The 26,756-nt window shown below is 40.6% G+C and overlaps 1 protein-coding gene across 2 annotated transcripts in view; it reads left to right on the top strand.

Moving 5' to 3' along the window:
* The first annotated feature begins 5,706 nt into the window (after nt 1–5,706).
* The window catches only part of megf10 (multiple EGF-like-domains 10), a 165,590-nt gene continuing 144,540 nt past the window's right edge, over nt 5,707–26,756 (top strand). For both annotated transcript variants that reach the window (XM_048527988.2, XM_048527989.2), the window contains exon 1: nt 5,707–6,023. The gene's annotated coding sequence lies outside the window, so the exon portion shown is untranslated. The remainder of the gene's footprint in view (nt 6,024–26,756) is intronic.

The following is a 26,756-nucleotide window of genomic DNA, read 5'->3' on the forward strand; positions in this document are numbered from 1 at the left end:
AAAACCCTGTAGTGTGTCCTGTAGGAAATGAAGGACGACAAAAAGGGATAGTTATGTAAAGTACAGGTAAAGTGTATCAGAGATAATGGGAACTGCAGATGCTGGAGAATTCCAAGATAATAAAATGTGAGGCTGGATGAACACCTATTCACAATTCCTCCGCCTCATCTGCTCCCACGATAAGACATTCCACTCCCGCACATCCCAGATGTCCAAGTTCTTTAAGGACCGCAACTTTCCCCCCACAGTGATCGAGGACGCCCTTGACCGCGTCTCCCGTATTTCCCACAACACATCCCTCACACCCCGCCCCCGCCACAACAGCCCTAAGAGGATCCACCTTGTTCTCACACACCACCCTACCAACCTCCGGATACAACGCATCATCCTCCGACACTTCTGCCATTTACAATCCGACCCCACCACCCAAGACATTTTTCCATCCCCACCCCTGTCTGCTTTCCGGAGAGACCACTCTCTCCGTGACTCCCTTGTTCGCTCCACACTGCCCTCCAACCCCACCACACCCGGCACCTTCCCCTGCAACCGCAGGAAATGCTACACTTGTCCCCACACCTCCTCCCTCACTCCTATCCCAGGCCCCAAGATGACATTCCACATTAAGCAGAGGTTCACCTGCACATCTGCCAATGTGGTATACTGCATCCACTGTACCCGGTGCAGCTTCCTCTACATTGGGGAAACCAAGCGGAAGCTTGGGGACCGCTTTGCAGAACACCTCCGCTCAGTTCGCAACAAACAACTGCACCTCCCAGTCGCAAACCATTTCCACTCCCCCTCCCATTCTCTAGATGACATGTCCAACATGGGCCTCCTGCACTGCCACAATGATGCCACCCGAAGGTTGCAGGAACAGCAACTCATATTCCGCCTGGGAACCCTGCAGCCTAATGGTATCAATGTGGACTTCAGTTTCAAAATCTCCCCTTCCCCTACTGCATCCTAAACCAGCCCAGTTCGTCCCCTCCCCCCACTGCACCACACAACCAGCCCAGCTCTTCCCCGCCACCCACTGCATCCCAAAACCAGTCCAACCTGTCTCTGCGTCCCTAACCTGTTCTTCCTCTCATCCATCCCTTCCTCCCACCCCAAGCCGCACCCCCATCTACCTAATAACCTCATCCCACCTCCTTGACCTGTCCGTCTTCCCTGGACTGACCTATCCCCTCCCTACCTCCCCACCTATACTCTCTCCACCAATCTTCTTTACTCTCCATCTTCGGTCCGCCTCCCCCTCTCTCCCTATTTATTCCAGTTCCCTCTCCCCATCCCCCTCTCTGATGAAGGGTCTAGGCCCGAAACATCAGCTTTTGTGCTCCTGAGATGCTGCTTGGCCTGCTGTGTTCATCCAGCCTCACATTTTATTATACAGGTAAAGTGTTGTTGAGTCATACAGCACAGAAAAAGACACTTTGGTCCAACTAGTCCATGCTGACCAGGATACCAAACTAAATTAGTCCCATTTGCCTGCTTTTGGCCCATATTCCTCTATACTTTTCCTACTTATGTGCCTGTCCAAATGTCTTTTAAATGCTGTAATTGTACCCACCTGCACCACCTTCCCTGGCATTTCATGTCCATATATGCACCACCATCTATGCGAAAAACTTACCTCTCAGGTTCCTTTCAAATCTTTCCCCTCTCACCTTAAACCATTGCTTTCTAGTTTTGGATTCCCCAACTATAGTAAAAAGACCTTGGCTATTCAGCCTACCCATGCCGCTAATGATTTTATAAACCTCTATAAGGTCACCCCTCAGCTTTCTGCACTCCAGGGATAAAAGCCACAGCCTATTCAGCCTCTGCTTATAACATGTATTAGTACCAGTTACTCTGAATCTCTCAGTTATTCGGTCGCCATCATGGTATCTAAAACCCTTATCCAGCATTTATAATGTGGAGATGCTAGTGTTAGACGGAGGTGGACAAGATCAGAAGTCACATGACACCAGGTTATAGTCTTAACAGTTTTATTTGAAAAGATGAGCTTTCTGAGTGTTGCCCCTTCACCTGACAAAAATCTTCCGTTTAGTGCAAAATCAGGTTAACAAAGCAAAGTAATGAGAAAGATGGAATTGAAGTAGACAACTGTGAGACAAAAGGTCCCTCTTTATTTTCATTTTCTGAATCTTGAACAATTAAAAACTGAAGGATTGAGACTCCACGATAATAAAATGTGAGGCTGGATGAACACAGCAGGCCAAGCAGCATCTCAGGAGCACAAAAGCTGACGTTTCGGGCCTAGACCCTTCATCAGAGAGGGGGATGGGGAGAGGGAACTGGAATAAATTGGGAGAGAGGGGGAGGCGGACCGAAGATGGCGAGAAAAGAAGATAGGTGGAGAGAGTATAGGTGGGGAGGTAGGGAGGGGATAGGTCAGTCCAGGGAAGACGGACAGGTCAAGGAGGTGGGATGAGGTTAGTAGGTAGATGGGGGTGCGGCTTGGGGTGGGAGGAAGGGATGGGTGAGAGGAAGAACAGGTTAGGGAGGCAGAGACAGGTTGGACTGGTTTTGGGATGCAGTGGGTGGGGGGGAAGAGCTGGGCTGGTTGTGTGGTGCAGTGGGGGGAGGGGACGAACTGGGCTGGTTTAGGGATGCAGTAGGGGAAGGGGAGATTTTGAAACTGGTGAAGTACACATTGATACCATTAGGCTGCAGGGTTCCCAGGCGGAATATGAGTCCCTAAACCAGCCCAGTTCGTCCCCACCCCCCACTGCACCACACAACCAGCCCAGCTCTTCCCCCCCACCCACTGCATCCCAAAACCAGTCCAACCTGTCTCTGCCTCCCTAACCGGTTCTTCCTCTCACCCATCCCTTCCTCTCACCCCAAGCCACACTCCCATCTACCTACTAACCTCATCCCACCTCCTTAACCTGTCCGTCTTCCCTGGACTGACCTATCCCCTCCCTACCTCCCCACCTATACTCTCTCCACCTATCTTCTTTTCTCTCCATCTTCGGTCCGCCTCCCCCCTCTCCCTATTTATTCCAGTTCCCTCTCCCCATCCCCCTCTCTGATGAAGGGTCCAGGCCCGAAATGTCAGCTTTTGTGCTCCTGAGATGCTGCTTGGCCTGCTGTGTTCATCCAGCCTCACATTTTATTATCTTGGAATTCTCCACCATCTGCAGTTCCCATTATCTCGGATTGAGACTCCACGCTTGTTTAAGTTGATTTTCAAGACCAGATGAGTTACCTAGCAATAATTAAAACGTATCATTACTTTAAAGATATATCGACAGTGGAATGGAAAGCTCTAAAATTTTCTGATAATTTAGTGGGTGACTATCATCTAAGTACTCATATTGTTCCATGTGTTTTAAAGAATCATAGCATTCTTACAATATAGAAGAAGGCAATTTTGCCAATCGCTCTTCATATGAGCTCCAAAGCCGATTTGCAATCTCACACTTTTTCCTCACTTTGTTGCACATTACTTCAATCCAAATGATCATCCAAAGGTCTCTTGAATGCTTCAAGTGAACCTGCCTCCACCCCATTTCCAGGCAGCTCATTCCACACCTTAATTACCTGTTGTGTGCAAAAACTTTTTGTCACATTACCCTGGCTTAATTTGCACATCATTTTCAATATATTTCCTCTCATTCCTTTCCTTTTATGAGCAGGAACAGCCTCCCCCTCTCTAGTCTGTCATACAAACACTGTCTGTCAAGCTCGCGCGCACACACACACACACACACACACACACCCCCACACGTGCCCTCTCTCCCTCACACACACACTCTCTCTCCCACATACACACACTGTCTCTCTCTCTATCAACCCCACACACACAACACACTCTTTGTCTCTCTCTCTCTCCCACACACACTCTTCCACACACACACACCCATGCACACATACATACACACGTACACTCTTTCTCTCTCTCCCCTCCACACACACGCACACATTCTCTTTTTCACACACACACACACACACATACACACTCTTTCCCCCTGCCCCATCCCCACACACATGCACACAAATTTGTGGGGAGAACTTGTATTTATAGATACATTCTATTTTGTTCAAAAGCACATAATTTACAGACAGTCAGTCAATGTGGCATTTTATAGTTTTCTACTTTAGAAATAAAACCACTCACAACTGAACGAAAACACAAACAGATTCTAAACAATGCCTCGCACCCAACATGCATTGCCTGACCTAAAACGTCACCTCTTCTTTACACTGATAAACCTTAAGTTCTCTCAGTGCAGTTACTTGAAAAAAATTTGGAGATTTACATAAATCTTTAATCAGTTAGAAGGCTTTACTTATTAATATAGGTTTGTTTAATACATCCTCATCAGTTGTGTGACCCTTTGATCTTTTACTTTCAGTTCACCTAATGATGAGGCTATGCTCCAAAAGCTTGTATTTTCAAGTAAACCTGTTGGACTATAACCTGGTGTCATATGAATTCTGACCTTGTCCACCCCAGTCCAACAGTGGCACCTCCACATCCTGATCACTCATGATTTTGAAAATCGAACTCGATCAACTGTCACATCTCCTCTCAGCCTTCTGCTTTCAAAGGAGAACAGCCCCATCTTCTTCTGTTTATCTTCATAACTGATGTTTCACATTCATGGAGCAATTCTTGTGAATTACTTCTGCAGTCTCTCCAGTACATTCATGTTTTCCAATCATGTCGTGCCCACAACTGTACACAGTACTCCAGCTAAGGTCTTAATAACTGTCTGATACAAGTTCAACATCACCTCCTTGCTCCTGTAATCATTAACCTTATTAATAAAATCTTGAACACTCTGCCTTGTTAACTGCTCTCTCCATCTGTCTTGTCATCTTCAATGCCCAGGTCCCTCTGCTCCTACTTTAGAATTGAACCATTTTAATTTTTTTTTCCTTTATTCATTAACAGGATGAGGATATTGCTGGCTAGGCAGCATTTATTGTCCATCCCTAATTGAACAGAGGGCAGTTAAGAGTCAACCGCATTGCTGTGGGTCTGGAGTCACATGTAGGCCTGACCAGATAAGGAAGACAGGTTACCTCCCTAAATGACATAGTGAGCCAAGTGGGGTTTTCCAACCATCGACAATGGGATCATGGTCTCATTAGATTCTTAATTCCAGATATTTCATTGAATTGAAATTCCACCATCTACCATGGCCGGATAATTTGCCTCCCTGTAGACAAATTATTGTGTTTCAGTGTTCATCGTGGCCAACAACAATTGCCCTCTCATCAACTTTTGTGTACTCAGGGCCAATTCATGTTTATTTTTATAAAAAGAGAAAATATAAGTGTTAAGTGAATTTGGAATGTAGAGATAAACTCAGACATTTGGCGACCTGCTTCAACAGCCTTCAATTAAAAAACAAACTTTGCCAAGGAATATACAGTAAAATATGTGAATGACAATACTGCACCGACTTAACAGCACACTGCTCCAGTAAGACCAGTCTGTTCATTACAGTTGTGTTTATCTCCGGCGTCTGCAGGTTTGCTTTGGTTTTGGGGGCACTGTGAGGTAATGCTGGATGCTACTCAATATTAAATTAGGTTTCCTCAATCTTAGTGTTGATCTCTCCAGCAGTTACGCCGCTTTGAGAAGAGGGCCAGCTTTATTAAGGGCTTCTGTTTGATGACGTTGGGGCAACCCCGTTTTGTGAAGGAAACGCGAGGCTACTGGCGTACCTCCGGCGCTGGCCACTGGCGTAAATCTGGCGCTAGCGAGCTGTGGGAGACACGTCCCGGTCTGTGAGAGCAGCGCAAAGTTTCACTCAAAAGACAGGACACCAAATAAAAACTGCAAGGCACTCTCTTATTGGGGAGGAGGAGAAAAGAACTTGCACTGATGAACGGAGCCCCTACTCCGAGACAAGAACATTGTGACCAAATTTTATATCGTCGATTCTGCATTTGGACGCTGCAGGGTTGAAGAAAAGGATTTAATTGCCTTGAACTAACTGAGTAACAGAATGAGGGAGGGCGAACCCTCGGGAATTGCACATTAGACTGCTAATGTCGAGGTAGGTTTTTCAACTAAATTTACTTCGCAGTGCTGTTCGATGAATGTCTAATGTTGTCCACTTTTCGTTAAAGACGCCAGCATGTCTTGAATCGCCTTTGATTTTATTTGTACGGCTGGAAGCAAAGCCTTAGTCGGGAGATGTTTTACCGTCAGGGTGCAAAGATGTGCCAAGTGTAAGCACCTAGAAAACATAACAAAACCAAGAGCAAGCAAGGAGTGTCTGGAGTGGGGGGTTTAATATTTATAATATCAAGGGGCTCAATATAGCAGCTTGGAAGGTGTTTGTATGTTTCACCGGCGACAATTGGAATAAACCGTAGAAAAACATTTCTTTTCTCCCTGGGACACAAGTGGAAAGATTTAAAAACAACCTTCACACGGCAGCGCTCCTTATTTTCTCCATCACTTCGTAAAGTTTAATGACTTCCATGCGAAATCTTACACTTTGCGTACAAGTCTGGGGTGGGGGTTTGGTGACGGTGTTTGCAGTTGCGTGAGAATCGGTATTAATGGGAATTACAAGTAAGTTACTAACAATAAATAAAAGCCCTACTTCCCCATTGTCGGAGCCTGGAGACGGTCGATTACCGAACAGGAAACTTGCCATGCGCGTGCACGGGTGCCCTCCCTCCTCGTGTATGCGCGATCTCACCAGGAGAGTTTGCAATGGTGTTGGATCGGGCAAGTGAGCCCTCACATCAAACTTCTAGGATAGGTCACCTTTGTTTAAAATTTCTGAATATACTTTATTCGTAAAAACATCGTTCCATGCATACAGAGTCACAGAAGCAGTTCGGTTTTGTGTAGTAGCATATCAAAGAAACAAACGTGGCAAAAGCATCTGTTTCTTGAATAAGATGATATTGACATGCATCTCAGGCACCTGGAGGGTCCAATAACTAAACAGACCCCAGTTTACATTCGGTAGAAGGACCTCAGACAGCGGTCTTTCCTCACTGCACCTTGGCACGGGCCAGATCACTGACCTGTACAATGATGAGTAAGGAAAGTTTTGCATCTTCCTGTAAAGAGTAGTTCGGACAGCCTCCACTCGGTGCAGCTGCCTCTACAGTGCATGTGATTTGTTATCCATTAGAATAATAATCTCAAACATGATTTATTCACCGTTCCAGTTCTGTTCGGCTTTGTTTTACTTTTGAGGGTGTAGTTTGGAATAAGGGCTGACTTTGGGTTTGAGCATTGGGTTTGGATTGAGGTTAGGACATTGGGGGAGTTAAGGACTGAGGTTCAGCTAAGATGCTGGCAATGGTGGAGTGCAAAGAGATGAGGGTGTTGGCGTGGACAGTAGGATTGGGTTGCAGTAGAGTGATTTAAGGTAAGGCTCAGGGGTTGAAGTCAGCGATGGACCTGTTGCTGGAAATTTAAGGAGGAAACTAGACCATTAGGCTGAGTTAATAGAGGCTTGGAATTGCATAGGGGATTGTGGCAGGTTTGGGTTAAGGGTTGGGGTTAATAGTAAGGGAAAGAGTTAAGGTTGCCGTTCAGGTTTGGATTGATTTTAGTGATGAGGGAACAACATAAGACGCCTCCTCAAACTGACTGACTTTGATTATTGAGTCTGCAGAGATTGAGCTTCTAGTATAATTGTGGGCCTTGCTGAAACTTGTTACTAACCTCATTACTCATTATTATTTAGTCAACATGTTTATTAAAAGGAAGACACAATCAAGGTTTGGACAATATATGTGAAAGTCTAATCTATCCATGGCTGGTTATCAGTCCAGTGCCACTGGTTGCCATGGGACTAGTAATACAATTGGCACAATTCATATTATGTTCCTTTAAGATTCTGGAAATGACTGTATTCTAAATCAATTTTTTTTACCCATTTGGCTTGTTAAAGTTTTGAACTTTTACCATTGTTCACTCTTGTCCTCAAGTTAGCAAATTGTATTTTGTGTTTAAGGTTCTAAGTGAAGAACTTGCTCCCTGAACGTCTCCATTTCTTGAACTCAAATTCCTCCTTTTAAGATGTTTCTCAAAACATATTTCCTTGATACTTGCCCCAGTATGTTCTAATGTGTTGAATTTTGTTTGTTAGTGCACTTGTGAAGTACTTTGTGACATTTTATTAAATTAAATGCACAAAGTTGTTCGTGCACTCAGATAAAAATGAATTGCTGACAGCAAAGGGATTAGCTTATAAAAGCAGAGTTAATTGATCTATAATGTATAATTACATGAGCTGCAAGCACTAATAGAAATTCAGAATCTGCTGAACAATTCTAATTATGATCTTCACAATAAGCAATAACTCTGTAGGTTGGGGGGAGGTCATTTGGGGTGATGAGCATGAGAGTATAGGACAGAACATGGATAGGTGGGAGTTGTAACAATGCTATAAAGCTAGCAGTGATTTAACGTTAAATGGTACATCCCTTTAATTGCTGTAAACAAAAACTTGAGCAACAATGAGGGAAGTGCACAAGGCTCAGACAGGTCTTCTGAGAATGGGCTATATAACAGGCATTAGATCCCCCATTGTGTATGTCAGCCATGGCTCAGTAGGTAGTACTGTCACCAGATTCAGTAGCTTGGAGTTCAAGTCCCATTCTAGACTCATGGATGTAGAATCCAGGTCCAGCATTCAGTGAGTGCTACACTGACAAAGGTGCTACATTTCTGCTGAGATGTCAGACCGAGGTCCCATTACCCTCCTCAGGCCAGTTGAGAGAATGCATCACAATATTTTGAAGAGGAATAGGGGACTTCTCCTAGTGTTATAGCTGATATTTATCCCTTCCCAACCAACCTCAGAAAAACAGATTATAGATCCATTACTCTCAGTGCTGGTTGTGGAGGCTTGTTGTGATGAGATTTTTTTTTAACATTACAAGAACCACTGGAATTCAGAAAATTATTTAATTGGCTGTAAAGGACTTCAGGATGTTACGGATTCGCGAAAGGCAGGAGAAAAATACAAGTTTTTCTTATTTTTCTTTGCCTAGCTTATATAAAGCAATTGAGTTTTGGTTTGTAATTACTTCTAATCACTCTGCCGTGACGCATCTCCAGGCTTGAGACCTTCTGTCATAGAGGTAGAGACACTACCACTGTGCCATGAGTACCTTGAGCTCTGGTTTCAATTAGTGACCAGAAATGCCTGAATGTTTCATGACTTACAATTGCATTTTAGGCATGGATCTGTTGTGCAAATGTAGTTGTGTTTGAACCTATTTTTATGCTTAGACAGCAGGCCTAACCTTGTCCAGCAAGGTTGAATGCAGTGAAGGTAGTCAGCTGTATCCACAAGGGAACATAGGCATCTCACCCTGTTAGAGAGCCAAATGAATATGCAGAGAGTCACCATTCTGTAATGAGCATGAGACAAGGTAACGAGTCAGGCACCCATGACCTACCACAGCCAGTAAAGGGATTGATCCCATACTGTTAAACATTCTGCAGCATTGTGTGGTCACCTAACTGACTGAGCTAACATGGTCTGAACCTACGTGTAAATACCCACAGTGTCATCAGGAGAAAAAGAACTTTTCTTCAGCATCTTTTGTGATTGTAGGGACATCTCCAGGCAATTGACAGCCAATAAGATACTTTTGGAAGTGTAGACACTGTTCTAACATATGAAGCATAGCAGCAAATTCACACACAGCAAGATCCCACAGATGGAAATGTGATTATGATCAGACAACCTCATTGAGTAATGCTGATTGAAGGATAAACGTTAGCCAAGACACCAGGGAGAAACCGCCTGCTGTACTTCAAAACTGTGCCCTGGGATCTGTTATGTCCACCCGAGAGGGCCGATTTGAGCCTCATCTTATCATTATATCAATAAGACTCTATTCAAGTTCATAAAATGCCCATTAAACACCAACAGACTGAATAGATTTGGAGCTAGTTTATTCTCAGTTTATAGTCATTCTAGAAGGATATCTTCTTACTTGGCTTAAATATTCATATTAGTTAGAATAAGCTTTGCACTCCAGAAACCACTCTGTCTTCACACAAACTGCAATTTTATACAAACGTACATATAAAATAATTCATTTTAATTGATTGCCAACTTTTTAATTTTTCTTTTGAGACTAACTATTATTCAGAAATCCCTCACAAATAACTAGTACAATACATCCATCATTGCTTACATTGGACTGTTCTAATTGCATTTCCAGACTACAAATGGCATTCTGCCGAAAAGTAACTTTTTGAAATTGTTGTCTTTGCAAAACTGCAAGGAAGAGCTGTTTTCTGTCACCATTTAATACACAAAATTAATCAATACTACACTAGCAAGTGATCAGCAATAAACTGCTCTTTTGGATGATTCAATTTGCCATGCTGTACTGGTATTTATTCAAAATGTTGTTTTGTATATGTAGTGTACGTAGTAAATCCTACTTGCGTAACTTTTAAAATTTACAAACCTAGCATGATTTGGAGCCATTCCCATTACTCAAAAGAAAATTGCATTAGCCAACATATACTTGATGTGCAAAGTAACATTTTTTAAACTGATAAGGGATAGGTTGGAATGATGAAATTAAAAAACAACATAAACCCAACAGTATTCAGAGATTCATAAAGTTCTTTGCTAAGCTCTTGAATGCCATGGGGCAAAAACATTTTAGTTATAGTGATCCTGCTATAGCGAGCTGAGTAGAATTGGTTGGTGTGAAAGCTTGCTTCACACAATGAGCCTGAAGTCAAAATAATCATAGTGCTAGACTGTTCATGTGACAGCAGGACAAAGGAGGCATTGTTAACGGCTGGTGGGCATGCATGGCAGTTGTGGTCACACTCAAATTGGCAGCCTGAAGGGTGTCTGGAATCCTCAAAAGTAAAAGTGGCCAGTAGATTTATTTGGAGTGTGTTAGTGCTCGTAGTGATTTTCTGCGTGGTCTACATGTGATAAATGGCAAGCAAAAATACATGTCATTTCTCATACTTAAATATTTGTTCATGCATCATGAGACCAGAAGCTCTTGATAATATTGAAATCACCTAAAGAAACAGAGGAAAAGATGAGAATGTCCTAAATTACATTAATCCCATACAGACCAGTCACATCATTGAGGAGACGCGACATGCACAGCTAAAGAATTCTGAATGAATAAAGTTTGATCTTTCTACCACAAAAGAAGGAGCTGTGGTTGATAAACAGTACTTCTGTTATAGATATTAGATTATGTAGAAAATTGTGAGCTATTTAAAAGCTTTGGCCTTTTGGTCATATGCTGTTCTGTGATGTTATCTATTTTAAACTCAGCCTCAGATGAAATTAAGCACTTAAACCTCTGTGTTTTCTTAACTGGGATTTTACTTTTATATACATGCAGTGTCTTCTTTAAAATGAAGACTAGGGTAAGTTTTATGAACTGCAAAAGTAGTGTTAATTTATGTACAACTCATTGATTTTGTGACAATTTAGTTCATACTTTTATTAAATTCCGTGTACAAATCAGCCCCTCAGTTTTTCCAGAACAATCAGTGATGCTAAACATTTTTTTTTGGTGGTGATGTTTTTGTGGTGATGTTTTCAACTTGTGTGCATTTATGTTGTCAAAGAGTATAACATTATATATAAATTGCATTGGTTCACTGGTTTTGAATATTAAATCCAACGCGTTTAGTGTTTTTTTTTTACATTTCAGAGCCAGAAATAGAAATATCAAAATATGCAACAAGTCAGACTTGGAGACCAGTTCTCCACTTTGTACCCTCACCATTACCCCCCACACAGTGCCATCACTAAGAAACTTCCTTGGAAAATTGTCCTCTATTGTAGAGCTCAGCTAAGTGAGTCAGGTGAACGCAAAGCTTTTTCTAGCTGACAGCCAGACTAGACAGACTGTGTTTATTCAATGCACAACAGTTTTCTTTTTGAAAACAAGCTGCACTCCAACCTTTATTGAGAGTCTTCGAAAGTAATTTGTTTTCAGACTGTGCCAAGAATGTAAGAAACGTCTTTTATTTGTGACAATCTTTAGAAGTTCTCAAAGCGCACTAAAGTGAGCTTAAAATGGAAAGAGTTGAAAGGCATGAATATTAATCCTGATAAAATTAACTTTAATTATTCACTTCTTTCGAATGGTTCATTAGTCCTAGTGTTCTCTTTTATTTAAAATGTGTGGAAATAATTATTACAGACAGCAGGTGCAATGGAATGGTTGAAAATGGCAACCCTTCAGAACAATTGTTATTTTTTCTGTTCCACATTGTTACAAAAAGAATTTCCAAAATCTCTTTGATGTTTACACTTATTTATTACAAAAGCTTTTCCATTTTTCACAAGATCTGTGATTAATCTGGTAGTTCATGTGGATTATTAGATTATCAGATTTCTTCACTTCCTGAATTTCTGTGTCAGTTACAGTGAGGTTAAAAAACAGATTATTTTTCCCTCATCCCCAGTCACATTGAAAAGTAGCCGAGGAAATTAGGAAAAGCAGAATTCAAAATTATGCACAACAATTTCCCACAAATGGAAAATGATAATCAGCAAATGATCTGCTTTTCTTCCTGATGTTCCCAGGAGACTGGGTTCAACTTCCCCTGCTCTTTTTTTTGACTGATAGTGGTCATGGGATCTTTTAAACTCACCAAGGAGGGCAGAGATTTTAACTCTTCAACTGGAAGATGGTAATATAGTGATCTTAATGCTGAATACAGTCTTACAAATATAAAGTTCTTTAACGTGGGACTTGCTTGCCATCTTGAAAAACTGTTATATCGCCACATTCTGTATTAAGTAATGGGTTTTATTTATCAGGACATATGAAGACGAAGAGTTCTCCTGCGATGATTGTCTGCTCTGTATGTCACTTACTGTTTACGCATCTTTTTGACACTGTTATGGACAAGCATCAGTTGGAGGACTGGAATCTCATCACAAGAAAGGAAAGAAATCATGTTTGGCTCCTTTTAATTTCAAGTGAAATGGTAACTTGTGAGGAACCTAATGGGAATATTGGATCTTCAATGATATCCTGTCTTTGATCTTCAGTATAAAAGGGCACCAGGGATATGCGACTGTCACAATGGAGGAGTGACACTGATGGCTATTATGTAAGGGGATCTAAAGTTAGCAACAAAATCTGGGCTTGTACTCATGTTTAGTCTGAAATCACACAAAGGCATAAACACCATGGAGGTACAGTAACATAATATACCCAGTGGCTGAAGTGGGTGGATTGCAAAACTACACAATGCACAGTCCCTGGCTTCTGAAAAAGTTCACTGCTGTTATTACTTTATAATCCCAACACATTTCACTTGTCACATTATAGACAGGAGACCCCCTTGTTCCTTAGTGGAGCAGTTGTTGAAAGTTTGTTTTGCAGCTGTGTTGCTGCTTGAGAGCTGGTGGACATCAATCAGTGTAACTTGACCTAAAACCCACATTCACAGCTATCATAAATAGCAAATGTCTCTGAGCCAATAGCCATCAACTTTATGATCACAAAGTTGAAGCATAAAGATGGTCTTCAATATAAAATAATATTTGAAGAAAACTTACATTTAGCTGACAAGAACATTTCAGATAATAAAATATGAGGCTGGATGAACACAGCAGGCCAAGCAGCATCTCAGGAGCACATGTGCTCCTGAGATGCTGCTTGGCCTGCTGTGTTCATCCAGCCTCACATTTTATTATCTTGGAATTCTCCAGCATCTGCAGTTCCCATTATCTCTAAGAACATTTCAGATGCTGTATTACATTATATTTATAAATCTGTCACATTTTTAGACCCCACATTTACACTATTCAATATTTCTACTCTGAAGACTGAACATAAATCTAAAGTGAGTACTAAATACTGGGTCTCCTCCAGGGTCGCAATGAAACTACCCAGAAACTGGAGGAGCAGCACCTCATATTCCACTTTGGGAGCTGACAACCCAGTAGCCTCAATGTGGACTTACCAGTTTTGAAATCTCCCCACCCCCGACCTCATCCCATGACCAACCCTCCCTCTCATCCCTGCCACCTTGACCTAACACAACCAGTCCGTCTTCTTTCCCACCTATCCGCTCCTCCCACCTCACTGACCAATTCCCACCATTGCCACCCTGCACTCACCTATCACCATTTGACCTACCCTCTCCAGCCCCACCCTCCTCTCCCTATTTATTTCAGAGCTCCCTTCCCTCTTCCCCCACTTCTGAAGAAGGGTCCTGACCTGAACTGTCAACTTTCCTGCTTCTCTGCTACCTGACATACTGTGTTCCTCCAGCTCCACACTGTGTTATCTCTGACTCCAGCATCGGCAGTTCTTATTATCACTAAATGCTATCTGTGTGAGTTGCTGTTTTTTTTGGTTGAAATGTTAAACTGAGTCCCTGTGTGCTCTCTTGTGTGGATATGGAAGTTTCCATGGCTGCTATCTAAAGTATAGTGTCTTTCATAAGATGCCCTGGCCTAATACTTTTAACACTCAACCAAAACTGGTTACAGATTATTTGGCTAATATTAATTTAGTGTTATGGAATTTTGCATTGTAAAAACCAACAGCACTGTTTCCTATAATAGCACAGTGATAAACACTTCTCAAGTTGCTCATTTCATTCTAAAATACTTTGGGACACCCTGAAGTTGTGAAAGATGCTGTAGAAATCAAGGCTTTCTTGTATTCAATAAGATTGTATCAGTAAAGAATAATGGGTATGCTTTCCACATGGAATGAACACAGTAACAATGAAATTTCAGGTTCTGACACAATCTGACATATCAAATAGGATTTGCAGTCAGAATCTTGTAACTGGAGGCAGAACAATGGCATCTTCATTCTTTACCTGTCGTCAGGTGCTACCCGCAATGCTATAGTTTTTGTCCCAAGGCATGGACACCGGTTACAAACCCACCCCAGCTGCAATAGGGATCAAACCCTGTGCTGTTGACATGGATCTGATCTACACTGGCTGTCCTGCCAACTAAACCAGCAAGGCTCTGGTTACATGCATATTTTAGTGCCGATTTGTAAATAGCAGAGGTTCCAATATTCTTACCTTCACATGTGTTGACTAGGTATCCTTCCTGCCTTCTAGCGCATGTCATTGGTATCTGTTGAAAGTATTTGATGAAGGCTGGTATTCAGCCTGCTTGGCCAAGTTAAGATAACACCTTCCTTGGTCATCAGAGTGTGGAGTGACCTTGAACTCAGAATTCTGGCTCAATTCTGAGCGTGCTAAGAATTATGCAAAAAGCCAATTGAAAGTTATGTATTGAACTTGTAATATAACCTACTCCTGCTTACTAGAAACTTCATGCATTCTTACACAATGACCTGTCCTCTGTCAATAAAATATTTTGCCCAGATATAGTGGGTTTTTTTTTTGGATGAACCAAAAGCATGGAGCAAAAGCTCCTTCATGTATTTTCCATGGCAATGTTTTGATCAAGGAAAGGCAGTGGCTGAATGATATTGTCACTAAACTATTCATCCAGACACCTAGATGGTGTTCTGGGGACCTGAGTTCAAATCCTCTTTGGCAGATAGTGGAATTTGGTGAAAAGAAAATCTGAAATTACAAATCTGATGCTAATCACAAAACTATTTTGGGGCTTGGGGGGGGAGGGCCCATCTGATTCATCAATGCCTTTTATGAGAGTAAATTGCCATCCTTAATCGGCCTGGCCTACATGTGACTCTTAACTGCTAAATGTGGACAATTAGGCAATAAGTGCTGGCCTAGTCAGTGGCATCCAAATTCTATGAATGAATAATTAAAAGTACATCAGAGCTGACACAGCCGTCCAGCCCCCTCAACTCGTGCATTGTGAATTGTTATTCTCTTTGAAATTTGGCATTCTTGTGTCTATCCTAATGAGCACAAGGCAAAAAATGTGAACAGTATGTCTGAACTTACGCCTCACTTAAAATGTCTTTGTTGAAAAGCGAGTTGAAAGCTTTCTGTTGTAGTTTGGATATTGCTTGAAGAGTTAGATAGTGTTGTTGCAATAGAATACTTAAATTTGGACTATAAATAGCGCAAGAACATGTAGAAATCTACTCTCTAGTCTTAGAAATTGGATTTAATGTGTTACAATTCGTGACAAGAATTGTTGAATCTCAGTTTGTAATGAGCATTTTGTAAAACTGATGGAAAAAGCTATGATTCAAGCAAGTGTAATCCACACAAATAATGACTCAGAAAATGCTGGATATGAAATTATTTCTTTAAATTGCAGATTACATTTGTGGATTGCTGTCATGTACAAATTTGGCTTCTGCTAAAAAAGTCTGATTTGGTTCAAAGACATTAGCCACTCCAGAAAGTAGACTGAGCATTAATGACCTGATACAAGTTCACACATTCTGCACTGCATCTACTTGTGTAGTGAACTAACACCTTGATAGAGCAGTCGTATGCCCTTGCGATCTTGAGCACAAAGTCTCTGAAGACAGGCTGAACATGCACTGAAGTAAAAACTAAATATGTGGATGTTGTAAGTCTGAAATTAAAATGAAGTGCTGGAGAAACCCAGCAGGTCTGGCAGCACCTGTTGAGATAGTTAACACTTCAAGCTTGATATGACTCTTCTTAAAAAATGTTCTGAAGAGGAACTTGCTAGACTCAAATGCAGATACTGCCAGACCTGCTGAGTTTCTCCATAACTTGCTGTTTTAATTTCTGAACAAATACTTGAGTGAAGATTTGAAACAAATTATTAAATTGCTTTATTACTGGTTCATGAACATACAGAACAATTGTTCTGGTCAGCTTCAATCTGCAATGTATCATCAAGTGTTAATACAAAATTAAATGTCATTCCCACATCAATGGGTTCTCTTGCTTGAATTAAGCAGTACTTTATTTCTGATTCCCTATATTAGTGAACATAATCAATAGCCTGATGATAACTGTCTCTCATCCAACATCACTAAAAAACGGATTGCTGGTCATTTACTTCCTTGATATCTATGGGACCTTTCAGTGTGCAAATTGGCTACTGCCTGCGCCTATTAATGCTTAGAGACTAATAACTGGCCATCTTGCTGAAAGCTTTTACAATTTGCTCTTTAACAAATACCTTATATTGAAGATAACAAAGTGTGGAGCTGGATGAACACAGCAGGCCAAGCAGCATCTCACGAGCACAAAAGCTGACGTTTCGGGCCTAGACCCTTCATCAGAGAGGCTCTCTGATGAAGGGTCTAGGCCCGAAACGTCAGCTTTTATGCTCGTGAGATGCTGCTTGGCCTGCTGTGTTCATCCAGCTCCACACTTTGTTATCTTGGATTCTCCAGGATCTGCAGTTCCCATTATCATTTTATATTGAAGTGTTGTTTATATTTAAGATGTATCTTCATCTCTGGCCATTTTCATCATTGGGTAGGTATCAAAGAACTTTACAACAGAATGGGTCTGAAGTGTTTTCTTGATGCTCAGACTCACAAATTATTTATTGCTTTAAACTATGTTAGGGAAAACAAACTGTTGTACGTATATCTCAGAAGGTTAATATCTGATAGCATGTAATAAGCACTACCCGCCATAGTGACATCTGGGGGAATTTGGCCAAAGAAGGAATTTGTGGGAGGGCGACCCTGTTACTGAACTCCCAGCAGTCTCTGTTGTAGTGTATGTTCATTCGTCCATATTGGGGAGTGACGGCCAAGTGGCATTATCACTGGACTGTTAACCCAGAGGCCAGATCATGTTCGGGGAACCTAGGTTCGAATCCCAGCTTGGCAGATGGTGGAATTGAATTCAATCTTTAAAAAAATCTGAAAATATCAATTTTCAGGGAAAAACCTGCCTGGTTCACTAATGTCCTTTAGGGAAGGACACATTCTTACCTGGTCTGGCCTACATGTGACTTGAAACCCAGAGCAATGTGTTTGACTCTTAACTGTCCTATGGACAATAAATGCCTAGCCAGCAACACCCTCATGCTGTAATTCAGGAGAAGCTTCTTTATTACAGAGGTGTAAGCATATGTAACTCAATATCACAAGGAATAATTGAGGTGCATAGCTATGGTGTATTTATAGAAGAAGTTAGGTAAACAAATGAGGATCAGCAAATAGACGGTGACACTGACAGGTTGAGATGTAGAAAGATGGAGGGAGACCTGTGGGGGTCAGAACACTGGCATGGGCTCAATATGTTGGATGCTTTAACATATGTGACATGTAGGGGGATGGTGTCACAATGATACTGTCATTCGGTTAGTAATTCATAGAGGTCCAGATAAATGTTCTTGGGGCATGAGTTCAAAATTCCATGATTCAGGGAAGGAAATCAATGAATGTCGTGCTGTTTGGCCCACATTTGAATCCAGATACTGCTAGTAACTCTCTTTATCGCCCTCCATTCAGTTGAAGACAATTAGAGATGGGCAGTAATGCTTGCCTTTGCCAGAGATACCCATATCCTATGAAAGAAATAGCATGTAATAAAATAATTTAGTTGGAATGAAACGTGTTACATGTGCGTGAATGATAGCATTTGATTTGTTGCGCTGAACATTGAACATCAAGAACCGGAGGTCTTTTTATGTTTTCGTCCAGTATAACTCTATACATCAACATAATCTTCAAATCTAGTGCATGTTTAGCCGGAGTGAACCATTTGCAATTTTCCCTGAGTTATTAACATGGTATACAGATTCCATAATTATTACTACAGATTTTTAAAAAAATATATGAATTGTTTCTGAATCATTTAACAAAATGAACGCAAGTAACAGATTAACCTTATTGGTTTTTTTGTATCACTCAATTATAAATTACATCTGTTGAGGGTGTTGAAAAGGTTAAATACTGGAGGTTAACAATTTTGGCATGATTATTATTAATGAGAGTATAATGACTAACAAAGAACAGCAGCTTCTTTTTCCAATTATCTTAAGACAGTGCTACTTCCCCCTTTGTCCCACTAAAAACAAATGATGTTCGCGTTCATCATTGTAATATAATCATTGACTGAAATGCCGCATCTGGTGCAAATCTCATGTTATAACCATGACTAAAATGTTTAATCTGTTGCTTGTTATCTGTTGGCTACTTTCAGTAGCTGTTTAATTATTCATATAATTTGATAGGCAGTGAGTAGTTTAGAAAATATTTCAGAATAAATGTATTTTTCAGGAAATAATTACTATTGATGTGTTCGTGGTGTTTAACAAAAGACATCCTGTGTATTCTGACGCAGAATCTTGCATGCAAATATGAATAAGTCTATCCAGGGAGCAATTAAATCAAATTTATCTCAATTACTGATCAAGCCATAACCTACCGTAGGAGCATTGAAGGGAGAAGAGGCCATTCAATCTCTCAAAGTCTGTCTCCATTCAATAAGATAGCTGATCTGTATCCTAACTGTACACATCTACCTTGGTTCATACCCATTTATACAATAATCCAGCCAATTGATGTGAAAAATGCCTAGACAAGAAAATTAGGGCCATGAAGATTTCTGATTGTTTTTGTTTTAATATTAAATAATTAATTGATGGAAACATCAAATAAAGAAAATACTTATGGAAGGATGCTAATGCAATGAAGGCAATTCGGAGGAGATTTACCACAACTGGAATGATGAGATTGCGCTATGCGGAAAGGCTATACAGGCTAAGCTTATATCCTCTGGAGTTTAGAAGAGTCAGAGGTGACTTATTGGAACATGTAAGATCCTGAGTGGATTTGACCGGATGGCTATTGAAAGCATGTATCCTCTTGTGGGAGAAACTAGAACTGGATGTCATTGTTTAAAAATAAGGTGGCACCCATTTAATACAGAGATGAGGAAACTTGTTTTTCTTTCAGACAGTTGTGTTTTTGAGGAATTTCCTTCCACAAAAGGCAATGAATGCCGAATTTTAAGGTATTTTTGAGAGAGATAGGTAGATTCTTGACTACCATGGAGGTGAAAGATTATTGGGGATAAGCAGGAATGTAGAGTTGAGGTTAAGATTAAATCAGCCATAATCTTATTGAATGCCAGAGCAAGTTCGTAGGGCCAAGTGGCCTACTCTTCTTCTTTACTGGTTTGTTTGTATACCATAAATAAGCGCGAATAAGCCCAGTTCAATTCAAGAGAATTCCAAAGAGTCTTCACAATGTGGAGCCCACTTCCATGGTTAGTCATTGAGTGAGTACAAAATAAAGGGAATAAACTTTATTCCTGAATGACCTGATCCTAAGTTAATGTCAAAAAGCACTTCTCCACACAAAAGAAACCATGGAAACCTGGAACTCTCTTTTCCCCCAAATGAGCTGTTGAGGCTGAAGGTTAATTAAAAATTTCAAAACTGAATGGATAGTTTTTTTTTGTTGGTAAGGGAACTGAGCACCGCTAAACAAGCTGGCTAGGTAGAGTTAAAGTACGGATCAACAATAGTCGAATTTATGGGAAGAAAGGCTTCAGGAGCTGAATTGCCCTGTCCTGTTCCTAATTTGACTTCACATGTTATTTGCCAAATGGAACTTAATTCAAGTCGCAGCTTTTTCTGGAGTTCCTCATTTGTGGAAGACTGGCTTGACTTTGAATATTTAAAACTGATCCAAATAGTTGACGTCAGTTGAAGCCTTGGGAGTAATGAGACCATCCTGTTTGAAGGAAGCCTCAGGAGAAACACTAGCTCCAATTCAGAGAGACATGATAACATTTATTATTTAAAAATAAGATTAATTCTTGGGAAACGAGCAAAATTTATCTGTTTCATGCATTCAGGAAATTAGCTTCTAAATAATCTACGTAAATACATTTTTTATCTATTACATAGCTCAGCCCTTTGAATGGTCCCTCTGTTGTCCAGCACAGTGCGAATACATGCACTTTGTTCAACTCCTGCCTAACTGAGCTTAAGCAGAGACTTTCTCATCAGGTTTTGTCTTCTTGCCCCCATCCTATTTCCTCGAGTTCCTTGGGGATGCATTCTTGCTTCCTTGTTTTGTATTCTATGCAGATATGTGGACATATTTAACAAGGCTCCATGCATTGACCATTCCTTGTTTCCTCATGAGAAGATAAGGAGTTGGGTGACCGATTAAGATTAATAGAAATTTAGTTAATGGATGAAAGCAGGGAATCAGGATAAATGGGGCATTTCCTAGTTGTCAGGGTGTTGCAAGGTTCAGTGGTGGGTCTTTAGCTAGTTACAATTTATTAATGATTAGAAAAAGACACTGAGAGTTTTATATCTTAAGTTATGTAAATTTGCTGAATATACAAAGTTAGGTGGGTTTGCAAGCTTTGAGGAAGACACAGGCTGCAAAAAATGTATAGACAGGTTAAGTGAGTGGGCATTGAGATGAAATTATTCACTATTGATTTAAGAATAGAAAAAACAAAGTTAAAATGCAGCCACAGCAAACAGCTGGGTTCCCAAGAGCTTACAATATCTGAGATGCCATTTGGATGGTGCTGTGTCTGATGGTTACCATTTGTATTCTTAGTTAGCCAGGTCTTTTTCAGCAGTACATGGATGGGGGATCATTGAGACTGTACCTGGTTGTATTCGTATAGTTGATCATATCACTGTCATGGGTAAGACAAAGGCAGAACATTACTACAGCGTTCATCTGTGGATTGCAGCACCACCACAAAAAAAAGGGACCAACTATCAATGCATCAGAAAGTACCTAGTCAATGTCAGCCAGATAAACTGCTTTGGGTCCATTTACTCCATCCATAGAGTCTGACCCAAATTAAGTTGTTAAACAAATGCCTGTTCTACAGGATAAAGTGGATCTTTGACGCTGCCTTAGATTTTTAATTTCCTCTCACCCTATGTTCCTAACAAAGGAAGCAAAACATCTCTGAGATTTTCTGAAAAAAAGACATGCCCTGTGTCTGGCAAGGCATTAATCTCTATGTCTTCAATTCCATCAAACAGGCTCTGTCAGCAAAATATTGTCTCTTGAAATACGACAGTAAACACACCATTTTTGAAATGGATACATTAAAGAAAAAAGTCTAGGTGCATGACTTTTGCAAGACAAACTTGACATTTTTACTCAGAAAACCCCATCATCGGTGCAAGCCAACTACTTCAATATTGAGCTCAAATCATTAGCTCTGGTATTCAGCACCATGGAGTTTAACACATGCTTGTTTGGCAACAAATTCACAGCTGAAATGGACTGTATATCACTGGTAACAAGGCAAGAGAGCCTCTACATCCAAATGATGCTCTACTGTTTGGATCGAAGTGCCAACAGACCTTTACACAGTGCATGGAGATGATTGCATCCTTGTGGCAGATTCCTTCTCTAAATTTCCCATTATTTGATGACTTAGCAATGCAACAATTTTATTCAGAATAAGTTTCCTTGATGCTACGCCATTAGCAATGATATCTGGATGAGGATTTTAGGATCGATTTCTCCAGACGGTCTTTGGAAAATAAATTTACAACTCAAATTTGTAGTGGTATCATGTACATGTTGCAGTATCATTATCTGAGGTACCTTTTTAAGTAACTGGTTTTCAACGTCTCTGTTTTGTTGATTCTTTGGAGTGGAATTTTGTAGAGGTCTGAACAACATGAACAACAGAAGGAAATGTGCAGATAAATTTTCTGATGAAAGGTCTAGGCCCGAAATGTCAGCTTTCCTGCTCCTCTGATGCTGCTTGGCCTGCTGTGTTCATTCGGCTCTAACCTTGTTATCTCGGATTCTTCAGTGTCTGCAGATCCTATTATCTTCGATCATGTGGATCTGTTTTACAATTTTGGCCAGTTATTTAGAGCCTGATTCACTTTGCTTAGGACCAAGTCAAAGAGAAGGGAAGTCTGGCATGTCTATCCTGCCGTTCACACTTCAAATGCCCTGAAATACTTGACAGTCAATGTAGGAGTTTTGAAATATAGTCAGTGTTTTAATGTAGAAAATGCAGCAGCCAGTTTGCACACCGCAATGTTCCACAAACGGATGAATGATAATGGTCATATAACCTATTTGCAATGATAATGATTGATGAAAAAACATTGGCCTTGGACATGGAGGAAGACTCCCATGCGCTTCCTAAATAGTGGGCATGGGATCTTTTATAGCCATCTGTGAGGACGGAGAGGGCATTGCAGTTTATCATCATATCTGAAGGACAACATTACTGGCCCCACTGTACTGCACTGGGGGGAGGGCTGGGTGGGGATGGGGCACTAGATATTTGCCCTCAAACCTCTGCAGCAGGGCTTGTACCACAAGGGCAAGAGTGCCACTCTCTAAGCCATGACTTAAAAAGCCCATCTTTACATGGACATTGGTGTCACTTGTCCAACTAAGTCAATCTAAATACAGCACTATGCAACCAAAGTAAAGTTAATTTCAATGTTGTTTCTGTACAGCCGATTTAGTGTTTAAATTTATTTTTCAAATACCACCAAAAATATCTTCAATAAAATTTACATTGAGTGAATTAATTATTGGTTTGTTCTGATGTCTTGTCAGTTATAAATAGAAGATTGCTTTGTTAGTTAAATATGGAAACCTTAAAAAGCAAAGTACAGACTCAGATGTTGTCTCCATTGAGCTATTTAATTACCTCTCAGAAATTTACAATTTGAGGGATTTGGAATTTTAAGTGCTGTAACAGCAGTACCACAATTATGATATTAATTAGAAGAGATGTGATCCTGCTTTTAAAACTAGTTAGTGGCTTTTGATTAGATGTGTCTGCACAGTAATTAAGATGAAAAATGGATTGATTCTCCTCCCAACTATGTCCACATTGGAAGGTCATAAAAGGACAAAACTGTTGGGAGCCCTGAGTTATAACAACTTGTTAACTGTGTAGAACATTTCCTGAAACTGTTAAAGGTGAATGGAATTAAGATCAAATAAGGCTTAAAACTTTTGTTACTTTTCATTCATGTGCTGCATGTGTCTTTGGTTAGGCTAACATTTATTGCCCATCCCTAACTGCCATTGAGAAAGTGCAAATGAACTGCTGCGGGCTTTGGGGAGCTAGGCAGGGCATTACTCACTGGAGGATTCCTAACCTTTGACCTGCTCTTGTAGTCCAATATTTATACGGTTAGTCTAGTTGAGGTTCAGATCAATGGTAACCTCCTGAGTTATTGGCAGTGGAGATTCAATGATGGTGAAATCATTGAATGTCAAAGGGTGATGGCTAGATCCATTTTGTTACAAATGGTCAGTGCCTAGCACTTGTGTGGTGCAAATATTACTTGGCACTTATTAGTCCAAACCTGGATATTTTTCAGGTCTTGCTGCATATGCTTTAGTATCTGAGAAGTGACAAGTAGTACTGAATGTTGTGCGATCATCAGTGAGCAACCCCACTTCTGACCTTATGATAGATGGAAGGTTAGTCATGAAGTAATTGAAGATGAAGTGCCCAGAACATTATCCTGAAGAACTCTTGTAGTGATGATCTGCAACTGAAATGATTGACCTCCAACCACCCACTGATTCCAATTTTGCTGGCACTACTTGATGCTTTATTTTGTCAAAATTGCCTTGGGATCAAAGGTAGTCACTCTTACCTCTTGAATTCAGCTCTTGTCAATTTTTGAATTCAGGTTGCAATTCAGTTCCTAATCTGATTGCAGTTTAGGAACTGAATTGCTCTGGCAGAACATAAACTGAGAAAACAAGAGTGTGTTAGTTTTCAATAAATGTCACTTGATAGCACTATCAATGGCCGCTATCATCACTTTGATCAGGTTGGACTGATCAGTAATTGGCTGGCTTGTATGTTCCTCACACAAAATGCAAGACTCATACCTGGGTAATTTTCAACATTGTTAGGTAGCTATATTAGAACAGTGTGATTTGAGACCTCACTGTTCTGGTGCAAAGTCTTCAGTATATGGAACGTATTAGGAACCATAGCCTATGCAATATTTAGTGTCTTCAACCATTGCTTGATATCAGTTGGAGTAAATTGAATTAACTGAAGGCTGCGGTCTGTGATCCTGGATACGTCAGGCAGAAATGGAGACGGATCATCCACTTGGCACTTTAGGCTGAGGACAGTTGCAAACGCATCAGCCTTGTTTTTTGCAGTGATGTGCTGAGCTCCCACATACAGTCAGTTCTCTTATAACACAATAGTTGTGTTCTTGTGTGACCTTGAGCTGTAGAAAATTGCTATACCTGTACAGCAGAAAGTTTGTGTTATCCAGACAGTGTCCACTATTCATCAGTCGCCTTACAGCAAATTCGCTTTAACAAAACACAAGTTATAGCAGAACCACCTGTACTAAGAATAGAGAAATGTGTTGGGACTTTCTCCCCCAGTAGTTGTTTAATGGTTCACCATCTTTCATGACGGTGGGACTGCAGACCTTAAATGATCAGTTGGTTGTGCAAATACTTAGCTCTGTCTGTCACATGTCGCTAGTACTTTTGGCATGCACATAGTCCTGTGTTGTTCCAATTATTTTTGTTGCTCTTTCATGAACATGGGCATCACTAGCTAGGCCGGCATTTATTGCTCATCCCTACTTGCACAGAGCTCAGTTAAGAGTCAACCACATTGCTGTGTGTTTGGAGCCACAGTAAACTAGACCAGGTAAGGATGGCAGATTTCCCTCTGTAAAGGAGTTAATGAAGGTAATGGGTGTTTATGATGATCAGCAGTGGTCACATAGTTGCCATTAGACAATTTCAATTTCACATTTTTATTAAATTCAGATTTCTCCATCTGCTAAAGTGGGATTCAAACAGATATCCCCAGAATATTACTCTGAGCTTCCGGATTACTAACGCAGTGATGTTACCACAATGCCACTGCCTCTCCGACACTTCGTTTTTAGGTATGTGTGGTGCTGCTTTTGGCATTTTCACCCTCACTCTTAATTGAACCAAGATTGATCATTTGGTGTTGGTAGTTTGTGGGACATTCCAGGCTATGAGATTATAGGTTGTAGTTGAATACAGTTCTGATGCTGATGGTCTTCAGTACCTCATGGATGTCTAGTTAAGAGTTTCTAGATCTCTTTGAAATCCACCACATTTAGCATGGTCATAGTGCCACATATGAAAGAACGTGTTTGCGATATGAAGATGGGATTTTTTATTGACATAAGGACTGTGGGGTGGGCACGCCTACCATTACAGTAAGGAACAAGTGCATTTACCACTGATAGATCAATGAGGGTAAGGTTGAATAGGTTTTTTCCCCACTTGTTCATCATCTATTGCAAGTCCAGTCTAGCAGTTATGTTAAATCTGCATTGATAGTCTGTGTGGTGGTTAATTGACGTGTGCCTAGCGTATGCCTGGTTCATCTCCAATCTGTCTGATGCAATTTCCTCTCTTCATTTTACAATGTCTCCTCTTATGCCATTATTGCTGACAAGAACAAACCTTCCATCCTCTCTTTCCAATTTACGTTGATTGCTGGTACCAAACCGGACTTGTATTTATGGCAGGCTCTCAAGGTCTCCCTAATCTTTATCTTCACAGATCATCTGTGTATAATATTTGACCAGTTGGCAGATGCCTCAGTGAACAATCAATTCAAGTTATTTCAAACAAATTCTGCTCCTTTAGCAGGCAATTAATCCTAGGTTTGAGTCGATTATTTCATTTCCTTAACACAATTATCGAAAATTTAACAATCCTTTGGGGGAGTATGAGAGGGGGGGAGTAATTTAAATTGAACAGCTCTTGAAATAGTTTTTATTTGCATTACTTCATCTATTCCTGTACTCTGTTATTTGCTTCAATAAAGAATAAATATAACATAAAACAGAAAAAGATAACTTGTTTTAGAAAAAAAATGTTGTTCATGCTGTGGAGCATGTATTTCAGTAAAATTATACAAGACT

This window comes from Stegostoma tigrinum, chromosome 3, assembly GCF_030684315.1.
Source record: "Stegostoma tigrinum isolate sSteTig4 chromosome 3, sSteTig4.hap1, whole genome shotgun sequence".
NCBI classification, from domain to species: Eukaryota; Metazoa; Chordata; class Chondrichthyes; order Orectolobiformes; family Stegostomatidae; genus Stegostoma; species Stegostoma tigrinum.